General features: G+C 40.8%; 2 pseudogenes; one reads left to right on the plus strand and one right to left on the minus strand.

Annotated features, from left to right (window-relative positions):
- The first annotated feature begins 69 nt into the window (after positions 1–69).
- On the plus strand, positions 70–22,238 carry LOC139479416 (3'-5' exoribonuclease HELZ2-like; annotated as a pseudogene).
- LOC139479415 (uncharacterized) lies at positions 1,276–4,772 on the minus strand (annotated as a pseudogene).
- Positions 22,239–22,978: the final 740 nt, after the last annotated feature.

The raw sequence follows: 22,978 nt of genomic DNA on the forward strand, positions 1-22,978 counted from the left end.
TGTATATATATAAGCTAAGTCGTCTGAACTGCGGCCACTTAAACAGTTTGAATGAGAGAGTTCGGTTATTCGTTGGATACCTATGTGTTGTAAGCATCAAGTACTAGCTGCATGAAAAGCCTAGATTAACCCACCACGCACTGAGTAAGTAAGACAGGAACGATGTATGTGTGTTAATTGCCTGAAGCTGATTGCATACATTTATAATAGCAAGTGTTGTGTATAATGATATTATTCATCACAATCATACTTGTTTCCGACTGTAGTTTGTCTACTGTTTCGATTCTAATCGTCATCTGGGAGAACTGTGACTAATTCCTTTCATGAACAGGGTGCCTATGTCATGGCTGTTACAGTCAATGTGTCAAGTCTTTGAAAGGCATTTAGAAGTGATACACATAAGGAAGAGAATTTATGGATGTCAACTACTTTATTATGAGGAACACCATAATAAGGAAGATGACATCCATAAATTCTCTTCCTAATGTGTAAAGTGGGAGTCACTTAGTCAATTTACAAAATACCTAAATATTTCTCTCATTTTATAAATCGACAAAGAAAACTGTCCATTTATTTGACAGTTTGACAGGAAAGTATTGAGAAGGCCAAACAGGCTATAAAACATAACTATAGACTTATAATGCTAAGATTAGAAAGCCAAAAAATGAAGTAAAATATACATTGACTTTCGTATTCTTTAAATCCTATCATTTTCAGTCACTGTGTGCTCAAATTAATCCTCAAAATACAATTATTTGGAATACAATAAATGGTCATTTTTCATTCAAATTTGTAAAATGACTGAAATATTTAGGCATTTTGTAAACTGTCTAAGTGAAAACTGTAAGAATATATACATGATGTAATTAATGCTGGAAAGCGCTGCTATGACTGCCTTTGTGGTTTATGTGTGTTTGGGATAGCAGTTACGCATACCTCAGTATATTCTATCAGCCAGACTGACTACTGACATGCACAGCGCAACTCTGTCATTGCCTGGACCTGTTTTAGCTGTGATAAGCAAAATCAGTGAATCAAGATACTATTTTCTTGCTCTTTATATTAACCTGATATTTCCCTTGCAAAGAAAATTATTTCACTAAATACTGAGGACACCACATGTTGGTGTATTATGACGGCTCGCCAGCCTAACTTCCAAAACTGATTGGATTACAAATAACTTTTTCAGGTATTACGACGACTCTTCAGCCAACTTAGACACATAATTGGGTCTCTAGGTACATATATAAACCAACCCGACAGGGGCGGAACTGCTCAATGAAAATTTCCACACTTCACATCTTCCCCGATCGCACAATCTTTCTTGTCAGAATTGAAATTCTGCAAACAGAAACATACATAAATATTTTGTTCAATCATACATATTAATAATGAATTACAAAAAACTTATGTTCAGTGTTACTGCCGTGCTGACAAGCGAGAGAGACGAACTGATTTCCACCCCCCTTATTTATACCCGTAACATAGCCAGGATAATTACCTGCCTTAGCCATTGCATACCGCTAAGGAGAAAGCAGTCTCTCTCTTATTCATAATGCACTCAACCGACAGAAACATCATTTCTCCTCTCCATACTATGCAATGCCACATACCCAGACATATATACATACAAAATAACACCAATATTTACAATGGCCCGGTCGCAGTGTCGACACGGGCAGAGACTCAAAGAAAGTCTATAGCCCTAGAGACAGGGACACGGCAATCGTCTCTGAAGATGATCTTTTATGTAACCGTCCTTGGCATTTTCACTACTCCAACGTCCGTGTCTTTTAATTATTCGATCTGGTACGCCGTTGTTTGCCGCCTCTGACGCCCCACCACTACGCAAGCTATTAAGTCCATAACTTTTGATGTTGCACACAAATGGCGTAAAAGCATCTGTAAACAATTCTCTAAAGATATATTCGTCAAAATGAGTCAATATTCCGGATAAGGTAAAGTATTTTTCCAAACTTGTAACGGGACATAATTTTGAATTTGTCCTACCAGTGACAAGCCATGAACCATCACTGTATATGTCCGTTTTTGATTGTTCAATAAATAACATTATATGACTATCATAAAAGACAATGTCAGATTGTCTAATGTATAATAGTTCTGCAGATCTCAGGAATCCTGAATATGCTACAAGGCACATACACATAATCCTTAAATTACAAAGTGTAGGATTAAGCATCGTTACATCAACTAATTTCTAATAATCGGCTCCTTTTTATTAACACATTTGGCTAATCTTCTTTTTACCGCTTCTAAAACATTTTTGACTAATCCATTCTCAGTCGGGCTTTGCAATCCTACTACCACATGAGCATGGCGAATACTATAAAATGCAGTTAGCACAGGGGCAAACGATTCACTCTGCTGAACAACAGGCAGCAAATATAATGCGCAGTGTAAAGGTGAATTCGGTAAACTCGTGGCCATTAAACAAGAATGTGCCCACCGTTTCCACGCATCAAAACCATATCTGTATTTCCTAGTAGTGGAATCTGCTATACAATTCGCCAGCAGATCAGGCAAACCTGCTGCCAACCCCCTCACACCAGGAGATAACGCCTTTAACTTCTCTCCATAAGCGCAACTTATCACATCCGTAAACAGAAATTGCACATTCAACATATGCTGAAATCAACACGCAGAACTAGCATATTAAACAGCAAGTCGTGTTCTCCAAACAATCCACCTCCAATCCCAGACGGTACATAAGCTTGTTTAGAATTTGGCAAGTACATGTGTTCTATCACCTGTGGAATAAACGAAGAATTGCGAGTGATAAGCGGCCAAAAGCATGCGGAATGCCATTCGGGCACATTCTTGGTACCATACCAATAGAGGGGACAACCCAATTTACCACGCCCTTCCAGCCGACTGTAAAACAGTCCACAGCCGCACATCCCGGGTTATAATACCTGGAATTAAAACATGGTAAATTAGCCACCAAGATGCAAATCTATCTACATCTTGAGGACCCCATCTGGCATCTATATGCTTAAATATGTGATTCGAAATGGACCAATCATCGAAATCAACAATTTTACTCAACACATCTGCGGTCTCATTCTCTGAACGCGGGATCCACTGCATATTCAGATTTACATTTTGACTTGAACACAACTCAAAAAAGTCCATAACTATTCTTTGTAATTGCGGTTTCATACTACCCTTATCCACTATGGTAACCACATTTTGATTGTCTGACACCACAATATTCTACGGTGTCTCAGTTGTGAGATAAAACTTTGCAGAACGAGAAAAACGGCCCTGAGTTCTCTACATGTTGAACTATTTTTAGCCTCCTCCTGTGACCACTGACCATGGGAATAAGCAGCATCCATTTCAACACAATACCCTCCATATCCGGTATCACTGGCGTCACTGTACACAACTCGACTCACAACTGTACACCTTATCAGTACTGTTCTCGACAAACGAGCAATGTTTTCCCTCCAATACTGTAACTATTCAATGCTCTGTGACGACAACATAACGTTGCTGTTCCACGATGACGCTGTCAAAACATCAATGCTGAGAAACTCAGTCAGTAATTGTACAACATTTTCAATAACTACTTTCATTGCTATGATTTGTCCGATAATCGCAGCAACACGCCGCACTGGTTGATAAGAGTGCCTATTCGCTAAAATAAATGTAATCGTTTCAATCGCCTTATAAACACAGGGTGTTTGTATCTATATGAAGACCTAGCCACTCAATAGACTGCGAAGATAACCATAGTGATTTTTCGCATTTGGGTACAAATCTAGACTTAATCAAGTCTTCTTTTACAGCCTCGCCAGACGAACGTATAATAAGTTCCGATTGAGCTGATAAAATACCGTCATCTAAAAAGGTGACCACTTTCTTCCCTTCAGAACGCCATTTCTTGACTAACTGGCGAGTAACCTTAGTAAACACATAAGTTGCTGAAGTTAACCCGAAAGGTAAGACTACAAACTTGAAATATTGCTTAACACCTTCAAACATGTCTATATGATGATATGCTGAATGTATATGCCGATCGTTGACATTAATATATTCAAGTGCAGTTTTCCAATCTTCATATTTGATTGACTTTTTGCTAACGTAATTGTTAACTCTGGACAGATCTAAAATCAAACGCTTTTTCCCCGACGACTGTATAGATACCGAAAGAGGGTTAACGATGACGGTGGAGACTCACATTCAATAATTAATTGTTTCTTATGCAATTCTAAAATAGCTTGGTTAACAAACTCTGCATGTCTCAACGCCGACCTGTTATTTCTTAACTCCATCTTTGGAGGCCTGGAAATAAAAGGATTGTTTATAATATCAATTATGAATTGAGACGCACCAACGTTGTACCAGAATTGAATGCTAAACTTTAACTGACCCTTCACTATAATTTCTGCTGTTCCCTGTTCATATTCATTATAATCATTAGTAAGGGCAATGTCAAAATCATCAAGGATATTGTTTTCCGAATGTACATTATAAAAACTACACTTAACTGACAAGTCTGTATCCTGCCTGAGAGGCACTGGTTGCTGTGGCGTTGACACCTGTTGTCGCCCTGGTTGTGCTGCCTGTGCGGTTGGGACATTCCCGGATGTAGTGCGTGAACTCGCCGCAAAATTGGCACGATCCTTGTCGTGGACCTTTGACCCGAAAGGGCTGCATGATAGGAACGGTATCAACAGGAGAAGAAGCGGGTAGAGCCCATTGTACGTGCTGTGCTGAGATCGACCTGCGAGAAGCACGAGATCCATAAGGGTTCTTGCGATTTTGTTTCAATTTAAGTTTTCTGACAGCTTTTGATTCTGCTTTCTCAATTTTCTTGTCATCATCCGAATCATCTGCTAACTCATTAGAAACATAATGTTTAACGGTCTCCCAACCGCCTTCCGACGAATCTGCAATTTTTATCAGCTTATTTCTTATCTCTAATTTTCCGATAGCTTCTTCCACACACCTTGACATATCATAATTCCCATTCTGCATGGCTTGTCTGGTATAAAGTAAGTCTTCTTAAACTTCCGAATTAACATTAAACTGAATTCGATTTCCTTCCCTTGACCAAGAATATTCTGTTTCAGTCTTAAACTTCTTCAAAACTTTGGCTTGCTGAATAAATTCTTCTTTTAGGTGAGAAATCTTTTCTTTCACAGCACTCTCAATATCTCTTTGATTAGTGTCCATTTTTTTCAAAATGGCGTCAAGTTTTCCCGCTGTTGATGGATCGTCTTGAGACATATTAGAATTTGACGCTTATGTTCAGTGTTACTGCCGTGCTGACAAGCGAGAGACGAGCTGCTTTCCACGCCCCTCATTTATACCCGTAACATAGCCAGGCTAATTACCTGCCTTAGCCATTGACTTCCACCTTTTTGAGAACACCTGGCATCATGCCTATTTGATAGCGATTTATAGACACATACTTATGATATTGCCCTCTTCATGTAACAGTTTAATGGACTCTGCTGTAAGATTTCTTAGGATTATGGAAATGTTGTTTGTCACTTTAAGTTTATAAAATACATGTATGTTTATTTTTAAAAAAAAATGAAAATCGTATGTGCATTCTACTTTAACGTTTCGCTTTAGTTGTATTTTTGCTGCAGTTAAGTAAATTAATAGACTGCCCCTGTGGTCTAGTGGATAGTCTGTCTGCTTGGCGGTTTGATCCCTGGCCGCGTCATACCAAAAGATGTTAAAACTTGTTATCCTCCATGGTGCTGAGCATTAAGGAAATAAAACAAGGACTGGTCGGCAAGGAGTCGGTATAGTGTGAGTGAGGTATCCATGTTAAACAGCGACATGGTATCTCAGTGGGATAGTACTCTAAAACCGGCATTAGTCCAGGCTAGTACAAGCAGCCACACACATACCTACACACACATGCATGCATACACATCCCAAAATAAGTGCAATACTCTTGCCCGCGACATTAAACCTCAGCTTACCTCACCTAGTTATTGGATGTCAATATTTTCTTGTTTATAATTCTTGTATTTAATTTATTTTAACTATTTTGTGAGCAGCTGCACTCCTTTCTTTCCACACCAGAAGGAATCATCATGGGGCAGGTAGATCCCTTACTTATTCTACAAAATAAATGTATGAAAACAGGAGTTCTTGAAGGTTTGTGGCATTTTGCCGCTTGAAGCTATATTGCGGTTATACTCTCCAAGCTGTTGTCTAACCAAGCTGGTATACTTGTCATAAGGCGAGCCTAGCTGTGCATTGGTTGGTCAGTATGATTGCAGAAAAAGAACGGAACCTTGGTAGACAGCAGCTGTCTGTGACAGCATCACGAGTCTCTCGGTGGCTTTACACAATGTTAATCTATGAATATCAGCTACTATACCTGGGTCGCTGCCAACCAAGTAGATATCTACATCTTGTTTGTTGTTTGTTTGTTGATTTACGCCGCTCTCAGCAATATTCCAGCTATATGACGGCGGTCTGTAAATAATCGAGTCTGGACCAGACAATCTAGTGATTGATATCATGGGCATCGATCCAAGCAATTGGGATCGATGACATGCTTCAACCAAGTCAGCGAGCCTGACCACCATATCCCGTTAGTCGCCTTTTACGACAAGCATAGTCACCTTTTACAGCAAGCATGGGTTGCTGAAGACCTATTCACGGGTCTACCTCTTGTATCCCTTTGGGGTTTCCTCCCACATTAAGCTGCCTTCAAATACTGTAACTGAAATACTGTTCGAAGCACCACTAATCCCAACACACTCACTCACTTCTGGATGACGTAGTGTGACACATGCTCTCACTTTATTTTGTCAGCCACAGGTTTAGTTACATGTTGTGTTGGGCTGCTGATAACATGGTAAAGATCCAAACACATCTCCCACTGTCATATAGAATATACAAAGTGGAACTCTCTCACTGTGACACACCTGTCATTTGTCAGGGGATAGGGTAGCCCAGGGGTTCAAGTGTTCGCTCATTCAGCTAATGGCCCAGGTTTGATTCTCCACATGGGAACCATATGTGAATCCCACTGTTGTATCCCCTGCCTAATATTGCTGAAATATTAACAGTTGTCAATAGCTGCTGCAATAGTGTCAAGGCATCGTCTAACTGGACTCCTCTTTTGCCAGGCTATCCAGCACATGATGTCGGAGACCAAGGACATGAACGCCCTCCTAGAGGAGGGGATAGAGAAGGTCATAAACTCAGAGTTCACCCCGGGAAAATGCAAGACACTGGTGACCTCCATGAGACTCTGTCTGAGTCCATCAGGAACTCCAGCATCCCCGGAACTCCAGACTCAGGCCATCATACTCACCTGCAACTTCACCGACTTTGCCTTGACACAGGTATGTTACCGTGGTCACAGACTTGAAAACATGACATGCCTTTTCTTATTAGTAAAAACTAAAGTTTTTGTTAATGGATGGGAAACAATCTCAGAGTTGTTAGTATCATATTTTCAAAATAAGTGACTATATACTTCTCAGCTTTGATAAGGATACTTATGTATTGACCCGTGAAGTTCTGGGGTAGAATGGATCTTCAGTAACCCATGCTTGCTGTAAAAGGCGACTATGCTTGTTATTAGAGGCGACTAACAGGATCGGGTGGTCAGGCTCACTGACTTGGTTGAAGCATGTCATCGATCCCAATTGCGTGGATCGATGCTCATGATATTAATCACTGGATTGTCTGGTCCAGTCTCGATTATTTACAGACCGCCGTCATATAGCTTGAATATTGCTGAGTGCGGCGTTAAACAACAATCCAAACCCAAACTTATGTATTATTCATATGTACATAACTTTGTGGCAAGTGTTGAGTGGTTTGTTTATCCTGTTTATGGTATTAGTGATAACTTATGTATTTGTGTTTTTTCAGGGGTGTGACATGTTTCAAGCCTTCCATTATTTCTATAGAAGTAAGTAACATTGTATAATACTGTAGCCACAGATTTCTCAATCTTGCTTTATGTATTAGGTGTAAAGTTAACCTTTCTATAACTATAACTATAAAACTATAAAAGTAAATAGTTCCTTTCACCTTTTAGCCCATGGGCTTAAAAATGAGGATTTCTTTAATTTTTGTGTACATTGACTCAACTATTTGGTCCGGAAGGTGATAAAACCAGATTTTAGTCACTTAGCTTGTATACATGTATTCCTGGTAAGTATTTACAACATGTACATGTAAGTAACTGGTGATTATTTGTTGTATACAGCATCATTTCTTGGCTTGAAAACATTCTAGTGTCAAGTTCATTGACAGGACAGAAGCGTCCATTTAATTCAGGCACTCTACTGCATTAACCCTGCGTGCCTTGTGTTACAGTCATGATTCTACTGGACATCACTGCTAGCCTGGATGGCACAGAGCCTGGCCGAGCACTGGCTCTAAACATGGCCTGTGCCAATTCTGCAGCCTCGCTATGGAGGACTCTGTTCATTGACACCCAGATATATAGGAGGATTAATCAATCGGTAACATACAATACTTCACCTTACATTTTCATCACATGCTTAATCAACATTTATTTATTATTCTACCATGAATTTGGAATTTACTCGATTCTGATTGGTCAATCAGAGGTTATTTTATCACAATAAACCCCCTCTGATTGAAACAGCTGTTTGACGGCCGCATCACCGCGGAAGCTAATATTCATAGAATAGTACTATTTTCAGTCAGTGTCGGTAGGCATATTTAAATAATTTTATCTGCAATTACAGGTTACAAAATGCACAAACGGGGTTACTACAATATTCTAAGGATGTGTGGCAATACATTTCGTGCAGAAAACACGATAGAAATCTACACAAGGAATGTATTTACGTTTTGGAGACACAGAGAGCTTGGAATTTTGGCGCTTTTCTATATACGAGCGATATGACGTCATAATGGTGACGTGCAATGTAGAGCGAAAGCCTTGCAAAGCTTGCTTTGTTTTCTTTAGGGATGCCCACCTTTGTTAGCTTACCAAGTTGCCGTGCTTATAGGCTTTCAATGCCTGGCATATGTTAGAGTGAAGTATTACGGTGTAAACAAACTGCTTGAGTATATACGGCACCATATTTTGTTCGGTGATTCCGTAATTCAGATCGATAACCCACTCAAAACACTGAACTCAACCCATGCCGCTTCACTCAGTATATTTGCTAACACCAAAGAGTTCGCATTTTATTTAGTCATGGTAGAATGGAGATAAACATACTGTGTTTTCAATGTAGAGCCAGGTTACCTGTAGATTTAACCGCGCTAAATTTAACATTTGAAACCTCACGCTGCGCGTTCGGTTCCAAATTCAATTTAGCGGGGTTAAATCTACAGGTAACCTATATCTACATTGAAAACACAGTATGTTTATCTCCTTATCGAAATTTAGGTTGAATAATTACCATGTTATAAATATGATTAATATTGTTAGGGGGTAGTAGTAAGTGCTGCTTTTCACGATCTAGCTGTTGAGTCCCTAGCCGATCCATACTCCTTTGATTGTTGGTCCCAGGTAACTCTGATTGTGATTCTCGTATTGTCAGTACCATACCTGATGGGTTTCACCAGAAGTGTAATATCTGATATTTTTCTGAATATGGTCACGATGATTATACATTTTATGATTTGATACAGAAAGTTTGATCAGATCAGGGTCAATGCGTCAATGTGTGAAGTCCATTCATAATGTTTCCCATCATGCATCAGGAATATTGCTATAAGTTGTGTCATCATCACCATCACAATCATCATCATCACCACCACCACCATTATCATCACCATCATCATCATCATCATCATCATCACAACCACCATTATCATCATCATCATCATCATCATCACCACCACCACTATCATCATCACCATCATCATCATCATCATCATCATCACAACCACCATTATCATCATCATCATCATCATCATCATCATCACCATAACCACCATCACCCTCATCATCATCATTTTTATTATTATTATTACTGAACAGAGCACACAAGGGCTGCTGGGGGACTTGAGGTGTTTAGCTTTCGAGTACATGGAGGTGAATCCAGCATTCTCCTACTTTCTGTGCCTTGACCTTCTCCGAGCATACATGGTCATTGGAAGAGGGTTCTCCCAAAAAGAAGAGACAAGGATAAGAGGCGATCTCATTCTCCTGCTGGCCAAGTGCTGCTACCAAGTGGTAAGTCACGGATATTGTGTAAGTTGATGTTACATCATTTAAAAAAACCCTCCTCAGACTTATATTTACATCCTAATATTCATAATTGTAGTCCCTCTGATGCAGCTTTTTGAGATGAAATAATCTGATTTAGGTATAAATCATTTAGTATTGCTTGCGGGGATGTTAAGTGACGGTGCAGATGTCATACAAGTAGCTAATTTTAGGATAGGTGCAAAACTTTGAAAGTGTTTATTCTTTGATACTGATAAGACCACCTCCTTGGTCTAGTGGTTGAGCGTCCCCATAGAGAGCAGAAGGTCTTCTGGAGGGGGTTCGATATCCGTCTGCGTCGTACCAAAAGACATTAAAAGATGGTACTTGTTGTTACCCTGTCTGGTGCCTGGCATTAAGGGGCTAAAACAAGGACTGGTCGGCTCGGAGTTAGTATACTGTATCTGAGTGGGGTATTCATGTTATGCTGTGGTGTGGTATCTCAGTGGGTAAGCACTATAAATCTGCATCAGTCCGGACTTATACATGCAGACACACACACACACACACACACACACACACACACACACACACACACACACACACACACACACACACACACACACACACACACACACACACACACATTTACGCATGTCGCTATATAAGTGGAATAATCTTGGACGCGACGTTGAACCCAATTTCACCTCACTTTTATACTGATTACATTAATAAAATCATGTAATGTTTACTAAAGAAATGAAAAAGTTATTTTTCCCCATGTATTCATGTTTGTTTATTATAAGAGAAATATATGATGAATAACTTGTCATGTGGTTTGCCTGTTGTAGGGGCAGTACAGACTTTGCACCAGATATTGTAAAGAGGGTAAGTTCCTTTCAAATAAACCTGATTTCTCAAATTGTTATTGTTAGGAATCCGACTGTTTGAAAATATTAAATTGTAAAGACATTCTGTACATTTGAGTAGCTTCACCTCAAACAAGGCTGTTAACATGTCGTCTGAGAGTAGTGTGTGTGTATGCCAAATGATTTTAATCAGGATATGAATCTACTACACAAACAAGCAAATTGAATTTTGCCAGAAATCAGTCATTTGATTATACAAATACACATTTTCTGGAACAGCTATTTATTAGGTACCTTTGTAACTGTTCAAGGGAGATAACTTGTCTTAATATATTTTGACATTCCAGTAGGCCAAATTGTTTTGGAAGAAATACAGTTGACAATGGTTGAAAACATTTGGAATTTACATTAGACATAAAATAATTTGTTTGTGAAGCTGTTTTGGAGGAAAAGACAGAGACAAGGAAATGTGTATGGCAAGTTAAATAAGATAGTATATGTAGTATTAGTTGTCTCTGCTTTTTCATGTTTTGAGTGTGAAAAATGTCTCCATAAAGAGAAAAGATATTGACTAATAAGAGACCAAGTTTAAGGATACTATTCTATGTGTGTGTACTAGGCAGCTTCTACTGAGACCTCCCAGTCTCTGTTCATAGGGAGAGGGGAAACATAAGTGTTGAGGGAACTAGCATCAGAGCCACCATTGTGTGACATACCGATGCAGTGGTATGCTGGGGGGCACGGGTGGCCCATTCTTCTAAGGCGCGACAATTCGCTGTGCAGAGTTGCGTCCCTTGGGCACACCAGAAACCTATGATTGTGGGTTCGAATCCCGGTTCGCCCCGATTATGTTTCTAGGTTTGTCAGCACCATACCCGTGCTCGTGGGTTTCACCGAAGTGGTAAACGTCTAAGACCTGCATCACATCGTGCCTTTCTCCCACATTAAGCTGACACGCCGCGATATAACTGGAATAATGTTAAAAGTGGCGTTAAACCCAACTCACTCACTCACTCACTCAGTATAATGCTGGTTGTATCGGTGTATGTCATGTCACAGTGTGGGAGGGGGATATAGGTTTGGGCTCTGTCCGTCCTGTCTGTGTCCTCTGCTACCAGCCTGCGAGCTGTGTCATATCCCCATGTAATCTAATGCAGGTTATATCATGTTTATTCCACCTGTGTCCTCTGTTTCCAGCCTGCGAGCTGTGTCACATCCCCATGTAATCTAATGCAGGCTATATCATGTTTATTCCACCTGTGTCCTCTGTTTCCAGCCTGCGAGCTGTGTCACATCCCTATGTAATCTAATGCAGGTTATATCATGTTTATTCCACCTGTGTCCTCTGTTTCCAGCCTGCGAGCTGTGTCACATCCCTATGTAATGTAATGCAGGTTATATCATGTTTATTCCACCTGTGTCCTCTGCAAGCAGCCTGCGAGCTGTGTCACATCCCCGTATAATGTAATGCAGGTTATATCATGTTTATTCCACCTGTGTCCTCTGTTTCCAGCCTGCGAGCTGTGTCACATCCCCATGTAATGTAATGCAGGCTATATCATGTTTATTCCACCTGTGTCCTCTGCTAGCAGCCTGCGAGCTGTGTCACATCCCCATATAATGTAATGCAGGCTATATCATGTTTATTCCACCTGTGTCCTCTGCTAGCAGCCTGCGAGCTGTGTCACATCCCTATGTAATGTAATGCAGGTTATATCATGTTTATTCCACCTGTATCCTCTGTTTCCAGCCTGCGAGCTGTGTCACATCCCCATGTAATGTAATGCAGGCTATATCATGTTTATTCCACCTGTGTCCTCTGCTAGCAGCCTGCGAGCTGTGTCACATCCCCATATAATGTAATGCAGGCTATATCATGTTTATTCCACCTGTGTCCTCTGCTAGCAGCCTGCGAGCTGTGTCACATCCCTATGTAATGTAATGCAGGTTATATCATGTTTATTCCACCTGTGTCCTCTGCTAGCAGCCTGCGAGCTGTGTCACATCCCTATGTAATGTAATGCAGGTTATATCATGTTTATTCCACCTGTGTCCTCTGCTAGCAGCCTGCGAGCTGTGTCACATCCCTATGTAATGTAATGCAGGTTATATCATGTTTATTCCACCTGTGTCCTCTGCTAGCAGCCTGCGAGCTGTGTCACATCCCTATGTAATGTAATGCAGGTTATATCATGTTTATTCCACCTGTGTCCTCTGCTAGCAGCATGCGAGCTGTGTCACATCCCTATGTAATCTAATGCAGGTTATATCATTTTTATTCCACCTGTGTCCTCTGCTAGCAGCCTGCGAGCTGTGTCACATCCCTATGTAATGTAATGCAGGTTATATCATGTTTATTCCACCTGTGTCCTCTGTTTCCAGCCTGCGAGCTGTGTCACATCCCCATGTAATGTAATGCAGGCTATATCATGTTTATTCCACCTGTGTCCTCTGCTAGCAGCCTGCGAGCTGTGTCACATCCCTATGTAATGTAATGCAGGTTATATCATGTTTATTCCACCTGTGTCCTCTGTTTCCAGCCTGCGAGCTCTTTGACTGCGGCAGCTACATTCCCTACGAGCTCTGGGCACGAGCTCTTCACAAGAACGGACAATACAGAGCGGCACTCGACAAAGTGGAATGTGCTAAGGACTGTATTCAGGTATGGTCACATTATAAGTTAGGTATAAAAAAATAATAGTCTTGGTTCTCAGGGGCAGCCAGCATCATCATAAAAAAGGATAAAAAATTCTCAACTATGTCTTGAACACATGACCCCGGCAGTGAAATGCGACAATACTTAAAAACAATGTGATCCAATCTGGCGTGCAGTTACTTCACTTTTCAAGCTGTTTATTTGGTTTCGTACTAGTTTGAACAACAACAATAACAACAACAAAAGACAACAAAAAGCTACACCTGCCCACACACTATATTTTCAAAAGCCTTGCCTGAGAGCCAATTCTCATATTTGTTTACGCCTTACTCATATATGTTCCAAATTTAAAAGAGATATATTCGGTGTAATGGTGAAAGTGACTGATTGCTTGGGGATGTTGTCATAAGAATATATAGGAAATTGTCACTGTGACACAGGTCCATTTCAAGTTGGTGTGACTATAAGTACTCCTAGGTTGTTGTTCCAGTTTTATGACAGATATCGCAATATCCCTACTAAAGTTCTGTTTTTATAGATTCAAACTACATATGAATCACTGATGTTTGGTTGAGTGAGTGAGTGGGCCAGCTGGGTTTAACACATTGAACAGTATTCCAGTTATGTCATGATATGTCGTCTTTATATTGGAGGGAAACCAATGTTGTCTTTATATTGGAGGGAAACCAATAATTACGGGTATGGAGATGACAAACTTAGAAACATTTTCTGGGAATCACACCTGCGATCATATGTTTCTGGCACACCAAAGGGACACAACTCTGCATAGGGAATAGCAGGGCCTTTGACAACTTTGCCAACCATATGTCTCAGTAAGGTTTTAGAAAATGTTTGTTAAGATTAGTTAAGATTTTTTGGATGTTCTCTGATATATGGAGGTTTTACCCTTGTTCAGTCTTCCTTAAAAAACTAATGCAAGTTACATTTATTCAGGAGGAGAAAATAAAGCAGCATCTTCAGAAGTACATGGACCAGCTGCGCCAGGAGATGTCTACCTCTACCCAGCAGCCGACAATGGATCCAGATGCTGATTGGTTGACGGGGACGAACATCAGCACCACACAGGTAATTGATATTAAACGTCACATTTAACATAATTATCTGATTGTATTCATGTCTGTTTCAGGGATGTGGAATCTCCCCGCGGAAACGTGGAAAATTGCTTTTTTTAAAAACAGTAGTCCTCGGAATTTTTTTTATCTTCCTCGTAAAAATATGATCAAAGATTTTTAAAAAAACACTCCGAAAAATATGATCGAAAACCTGACAACCGCATAGAATATATGTGATTGAAAACCGGACAACCGCACAGAATATCCTGTTTTCGATCAGAGCTTTCAGCAGCATAGGTTTTCGGACATCATACGTTTTCTATCACGACTACTTGGACTAGAGACCCCCCTAGCCTTTTCCCTCTATTTTGGGGAAAACCTGCTCACATCCCTGCTGTTTACAAACATGTTTACATGTTAATGAATGTGCTGCACATTCCAGCTATTTGACGGCAGTCTGTAAATACTCAATCGAGTGATGCGATGATAAACACATGATTTAATATGGAATCTAAAAATGGGTCCTCACCTGGATGATGCTCAAGTTATTGACCTCATCTTCTTAGATATACCTGAAGATGAGTTCGAAGTGGCAAATATGAATAGCAATTCTGTTTTTGTTTGGCAATAATGAATGTAGTATACAGCTGGATATATACCATTCAACTATTGATAAGGATATTGCTTGATACATCAAACTGATTGCTTATATATATTTGTCAATGTTCATGTTCTCCCTCCTTTTAAATGCCTATCAAAGACTATATTTGTTAATGGTATGAAGGATCTCAATATCCCTATTAAACGTTGAGTAGCATTGCTACAATAGTCTGACCAGCTGAGCCATGAACTGATGAACTGGTGTCAGTCCACATGATGTCCCTCCTCTGTCAGTCAATACTCAGCAGCCATACTCCGTGTTTCACACTATTGTCGGTAATCCTTGTGGTCATGTGGAAACTGCCTTGCAGTATTTCATGTTATAGAAACAGTAAGTTTCTTGACAGGTTAAGCTCATGTTTTAACTATTATAAGCATAGGAACGACTTTATTTGAAAAAGAGGGTTGCATTTTGTGTGTTTTTTTATTTAAAAAAAATAATTTTATTCAATTCAGTATATGACATTACAGAGTTATACATGGAGTAGCACGCATTTTGTGATTTTGATAATTTGCATTCAGTAACCATGTAAGTTTGCTCAAAAGATGTCAACATATGTGTTAGTCAGTCAGTTATATGTTGATTAAAGCTTGATTAAAGGGCCGGCCTTGTTTAAAGGCTGGGTATTTTTTGGCATGAATTCTCCCCATTATAATCTCTGAGTAATGATTGAAAGCTATACTTTTACTCCTTGACAGAATCACGTGGAAATTCAATGTCTAGAGCTGACAGATTCTTCTTTTGTTCCAAAGAAGTGTACAGTACCGATGATGGGTCTGGGTGAATCTTTAGTTGGATATTAAAATGATAAACATTGGTCCCAGAATAGATGGCAGACCTGGATTAAGAGCAGGGGTAAGGAGTGTCTGACAGAAATATATGATTGGGCATTTAATGGAGGAAATATGGGATACCTGCTCACCTATGATGTGTCTGCATATGTCTGCACCCGCTGTGGATCTGCGAATTCATTATTGTTATCACATGAACAGAACTTACTTGTGTTACAGTTGCAGCAAGAACGGGCGCAACAGGTCAAGAATGCTCACTTCAAGAAGAAAAGGCAATCCAGACGTAAGTTTAAAACTGTTTTGTGATCTAACCATGTACTAAAACTTTAGAGTCATACTGTTATCTTTGTATCTTCTATGAATTTTATGACCTGTCAAGGAAGACACATGGACCATATAATCTGTCAATAAGATATTGGTACAATGAAGATAGATTTATATCTATTCGACAAACAAAAAGTTAAGGACCACCCAATTCTTTCGTATAACTATAGTTAATCTGTGATGTCATTACAGGTTAATTATAGTTATATGAATGAGTCCTTAACTCTTTTTAAATAGCATAGTTATGGACTCTCTGTGGACCCATGTGGTATTCTGTTGAATAATATATGTATTGCCCATGCTTATTGTAAGATGTTTCTGGAATGGGGCTGGGGAGTCTCTGGTTTGCTTGTTCTAGACGAGGGCCCACTTACATAAAGTCGTGGCAACAGGACAATCACAAACATATGTAGAAGTGTATGAATTATGACAGTAGTAGGAGCCAACTATAATGAGTATTTAGTGTTTACAACGTAATTCCTGTCTGAAAGTGATACATCTGAACCGAACTCAGTGATTATTGCTCATGTTAGCAACCCCTGGTCTTCCTTGCCCAGACTTGATTATCTGCTTGCCATCAGAAGACTTTGGTGTATGCTAAGACTAAAAATGATGATGCTGGTAAGATTTGATGCAGGACTAAGAAATAAGTAATAGGCTGATTGATATATCTTTAGTATTGCAGACTAGAACAAGATTCGCTCCTGGTTCACAAACAACTATCCGCTTCTTGTTTTAACAGCAAGACGAGAACACGTGGAACCCATCAGGCAAGCAGGCAAGGACCCCTCACAGCTCAATGTTGACAGCAACCCCCTTCTTCAGTACACAGCCTGGGACACATCGAGTGGGGATGATGGATCAGATCTTGAGGATGCTTTCGAGCTTCGAGGATCACCCTCTTCTCAACATGAAGAGAAAGCGCCAGAGGTGACCAAAGTCAAGGCTGAAAAGTCGGACAAGACATGGTTTGAAGAAAGTAAGGAAATGTATGACAATGGTGTTGTGGACACAAAGATTACTTGTGGCATGGGGATGGATGTGGAGACTGAGAGCATCGAGGCCAAGCAACAGAGCAGGGCTCCTTTCTATAGGCCGCTGGAACCCGACTTTGAGTTGAGACGACTCATGGCAGCCATGCCTGAGAAGTACAAGCAGTGTAAGATACGGTTTGAGTCATCTCACAAGGCTGTGTGTAAAGTGTTGTCAGGAGGGGAAACCTACACTGATATTGAGATTCACGGGAGGTCCAAGTGTGGCCAGACGTTTAACAATGATGAGGTTTGTGTGGAGGTTCTGTCAGAGCCTCACTCCCATCCTGTGTCTGGTCATGTGATATACAAGAGGGCTGAGGAAGATGACAAGGTGTATGGACGTGTTGTTGGTGTCCTCAAAAGCAACTTCAGGGAAGAGAGCCATACAGTCATGGCCTGTACGTGTGATGATGATGAAGGGTTTCTGATGCATCCTCTTTGCAAAACTGTGCCAAAGATTCATGCCTTGAATGGTGTTACAAAGAAGAAATACCCTTCCTTGTCTAAATACAGGATTGATACATATGAAATCAATGAGAGTGGACTCCGATACAAGAAATATTTTGATGTGAAACCAGGACTTAGAGGAAGGTATGTGTTCCTGGTCGTCTATCTCACCTGGGGCATCCACTATGTGTACCCTCTTGGAGCAGTTGTAGACATCATTGAGTGTGACACCGACTTTAATGGAGGTCTCAAGATCCTGGAAATGCAATATCAGGTTCCAACCTACTTTTCTCAAGACACAGTTGCTCATATTGGTAAAATTCTGAAGAAGAGAGACACTGTTCTTGCTGACGGCAGAGTTGACTGCACAGGGCTTGAAGTTTTCACAATAGATTCTGCATATTCAAAAGATTTAGATGATGCTTTGAGTATCTCTGCCAAGGATGACTACTATCTGATTGGAGTCCACATTGCTGATGTGGCCTCAGTGGTGAAGAAAGGGGACCCTGTTGACAGAGAGGCACAGAAAAGAGCCACAAGCTTCTATCCATGCGAGTCAAGGGCCCACAACATGTTGCCTGAACCATTGAGTCAGGGCATGTGTAGTCTGCTACCTAATGAAGAAAGACTTGCATTGTCCATTTTCTTTCACATTGAAAAATCAGGAAAGCTTGTGAAGGAACCAACAGTCATGAAAACAAAGATTAAATCTTCCTGCAAGTTGTCATATGAAGATGCTCAGAAAGTTATTGAAAATGAGGAAGTGGATCATGTTTCACAAACTCTAAAAGACAATATCAAACTGCTTAATGAAATTGCCCAGAACTTGAGAAAGGACAGACTTAAAAATTCTAGGTTTGCTGTTCCATTTGAAGATCCAGGATTTATTGAGACTGAAATCATAGAGCAGAATATTGAAGCCCATGCACTCATTGAAGAGTTCATGATGAAAGCCAATAAATCCATTGCTCAGTGGTTGAGAAAGAAGTTCCCAAATTCCATCCCCATCAGATGTCAGTCTCCACCATCTACAGAGGATGTCCAAAAGTTTGTCCACAGTGAGGATAAGTTCCTGGACCTTGTTGTGAACCTGCAAGGACGAGAAGTCTTACCTGGCAGGACGGTGGCATCAGGGAACTGGGTAGCCAAGGGCAACACAGTGAGAAAAGAGCCTTTGCCAGTCCAGAAGAACATCTGGCTTCAGATTCTTGATGGAGTTCATGATGAAACCCTGACTAAAGCTGTAAGGAATATGTGCAAAGATGAGGTCCACCCTTTCCAAGCAATTGCTCTTCAACACTGGCGACAAATCATGGAATCTGCAGAATACAAATGTTCAATGCTCTCTGAAAAAGAGCTGAATCACTTCTCTCTGAATACAAAGATGTATACACATTTCACATCCCCTATCCGGAAATATGTGGACCTTGTTGTACACAGACTAGTGCATGCAGCTCTTGATGGGAAATCCTGTCCCTACTCATCATCAGAAATAGCTGACATTTGTGCCTATATCAATGATGCCACTTCCAGACAGAAACACTTCAGCAATGGGTGCCAGGCTTTGAAGAGAGCTGCAAAGATTTCACAGAGGCCAATGGTATTTAATGCTGTAGTGGACAAGGTCTCGGACAGTGGAGCAGAGCTCTGTATCCCCTCTTTGAAGCATGTGTCCAGCAGAAGCAAGGAATTACCCTTCAACTTGATGGACTTCAGTAAGAAACCAGAGGAGAAACCAGATCCTTGGTCAACAAAGACAATCGTCACAGGAACATGGAAGAAAAGGCTGTATGACTGTACTGCATGTCCAAGCCAGCTGATGTATTCAAAGATGCTGGAAAAGCAGCAAGGATTCAAACAGAAGCAACGGCCAAAGCAAGTCGTGTCTATTGTGAATCCTAATCAGCATGTGTACTTTGTGGACACACAGACCTGGGCAAAGATGTTGAATGCATTGTTCAGCCCGGACCACAAAGCATTGAAGAAGATGGTCAACAGTCAACCCAGAGAAGGACAAGATTTGCCCACTGGAGCACCAGTGAGGAACATGGTCACCTCAGAGCATGGAGATGGTTCCATCAAGTTCCACCACTGCAAGTTCACTCACTGCTTTACACCCGGACGTGTCATCAAAGTTCAGATGGTTGCTAATCCAGAGAAGGGTTTGCTCACTCCACAAGTGAGATTGTTTCAGGTTTGCAAGAACCTCAGTCTGTGTCTCAGTCACATGGAAGATCCTGTTGGTGTGTTGAGTAAGCATGCTACAGAATCGACCCAAAAGAACATTGAGTCAATTTCTGAGTATCAGAGAACATGGCTGCCTCTTCTGGAAATGGAATCTGCATTATCGGCAGTTCGTAGTGAAGAGAACATCATCATCAACAATGTCAACATTCAAACGCGACCAAGGTAAAACAAAAACCTTCTACAAAGGGACATTCACTTTTCCCTCTAGTTTTGTGCATGAAAGGTGCATTGAGTTTGGAGGCAAACCTTTGGAGAAGTTGAAAGAAGAGGGAGATGATGATGATGATGAAAGGGACAACTTTGGACGAAGGGAGTTCTCCTCAATTGACTATCTCTGCATACGAATCAAGATTGATCAAAATAGACCTGAGCCACGGGAAACCTATGATGAGGAGATCTCAAACAAGGTCATTGAAGTCCCTTGCCCACTGACAAAAGAAGGAAGGCAAACGAAATCCCCAAAGAGGAGTAAGTCATCAGAAAGGAGGAGGTCTAGGAGGAAAGCAGAGGCTGTTGAGTGTGCCTTGAAGAAGAGGAAGGTGTCTGAAGGATGTGGAGCTGATGTCTGTTCACAGGCAGACACCTACACGTGGGTCGGTCATGCTCAGATCATGAAAGTGAGGAGAAAGAAAGACAAGGACATGGAATCAGATTTTGTGACGGTCACATTCAGCTTGAATGCCAACAGTGGTCCTGTGCCAGACGAACTCTTTCCCAAGAGTACAGGCACTGTAGAGGTCATCTTCAAGTCAGAAGTTGACAGGTAAGAACATGATTGTGTTGTTCTGATTTGTAACAGTAAAAAGTTTTCACCATAAATTATCTCAGTATCTGACTTTTTCAGAAGTGTCCTTAGGGTGAATGAGTGAGTGATTATTGCTTTACTTTATGACCAAGTGAGACCAAGTGACATGCACACAGCATGTTAAGGTATATATGACCAAGTGACACCAAGTGACATGCACACAGCGTGTTAAGGTATATATGACCAAGTGAGACCAAGTGACATGCACACAGCATGTTAAGGTATATATGACCAAGTGACACCAAGTGACATGCACACAGCGTGTTAAGGTATATATGACCAAGTGACACCAAGTGACATGCACACAGCATGTTAAGGTATATATGACCAAGTGACACCAAGTGACATGCACACAGCATGTTAAGGTATATATGACCAAGTGACACCAAGTGACATGGACACAGCGTGTTAAGGTATATATGACCAAGTGACGGTAATGGTCAGTAAAATATGTTAACTCTGTTTCAGACGTACAATGAGAATGATACAAAGCTTGAGTGGAGACAAGTCAGATTTAGCAAGCTGTGTTGCATTGCACAGGAGGCCTCCTAAACTGGGTCAGTAAATATTAAACATAAACAGAAGAAAACAATTACAATTGGTATATCACAGATATAACTGTCCTTGATGGTACTGAACACTAACCCATTAGCTATCAGGCTCCAGCTGCCTTTCTTGCAACCCATGGTAATGCATATGTAACTCTTATCACTACAGACAAGGACAGACTGGACTATGGCAAGAAGATGGGGAAAGAGGTCCCAGTCCAGGGTCTGCCTCTCAACAACACCAAGCAGCACGAGGCCATAGACCGAGCCCTCAGTTCCAGCTTCACCCTCATCCAGGGGCCTCCAGGTAGGTGGCCTTGTCTCACATCCTTACGCTGTCTCACTTCCTTAAGCTGTCTCACTTCCTTATGCTGTCTCACTTGCTGTCTGGTCTCACTTGCTGTCTTGTCTCACTTGCTGTCTGGTCTCACTTGCTGTCTTGTCTCACGTCCTGTTATTGCCACACTTGCTGTCTGGTCTGACTTCTTGTCTGGTCTGACTTGCTGTCTGGTCTTACTTGCTGTCTTGTCTCACTTGCTGTCTTGCCTCACTTGCTGTCTGGTCTCACGTCCTGTTATTGCCTCACTTGCTGTCTGGTCTCACTTTCTGTCTTGGCTTACTTGCTGTCTGGTCTGACTTCTTGTCTGGTCTGACTTGCTGTCTGGTCTTACTTGCTGGCTTGTATCAATATATATTTACATGTATCTCATATCGTATCGTGAGAATTATCTACCGATGCATTGGTACAATCGGTGAATCGTGACATCCCTACTTGTAATCTCCCTTGAGAAATGGTCAGCCCCTCAAGCAAGGCCACATTTTATAGTTTTCATACACTGCTATGAACAATCTTGCACAAAGATATGTATATTCCTCCAGAGCCTTTCTATAGTTTTGTACCGAAATATATTCACTATATCTTTGTAGCATCTCACTCAAAATGTAAATATATACACTGTACCAAGTGATCATCTCAATCATGACGTAAAGACATTTTGTACCGAATGAGCATCCCTCGGGGTGGTGAGGTAGCCTAGTGTTTTATTTGACATATCAAACATGTAGGTTCTATTCCCACAAAGGTGGTTAAAGACCTGGTTTCGATTCCCCACATGGGTACAATGTATGAAGCCCATTTCTGGTGTCCCCCGCCGTGATATTGCTGGAATATTGCAAAAACCATACTCACTAACTCACTCTTGCCACAAATATATAGAGTGTGAAGCATTCAGTGTGTCCATCACCATGTATGATAATGCTTTCACTGCAAGACAAAACTCATTCTTTGTTCTAATCCATGACAAAATGATAAAAAAAAATGTCCCTTTTTGTAAAATATCCAATGACAAAAGTCTTGTCGCAGTACAGATACCATT

The sequence above is a fragment of the Haliotis cracherodii genome, unplaced genomic scaffold, assembly GCF_022045235.1.
Source record: "Haliotis cracherodii isolate W230 unplaced genomic scaffold, xgHalCrac1.p SCAF_4, whole genome shotgun sequence".
Lineage (NCBI taxonomy): Eukaryota > Metazoa > Mollusca > Gastropoda > Lepetellida > Haliotidae > Haliotis > Haliotis cracherodii.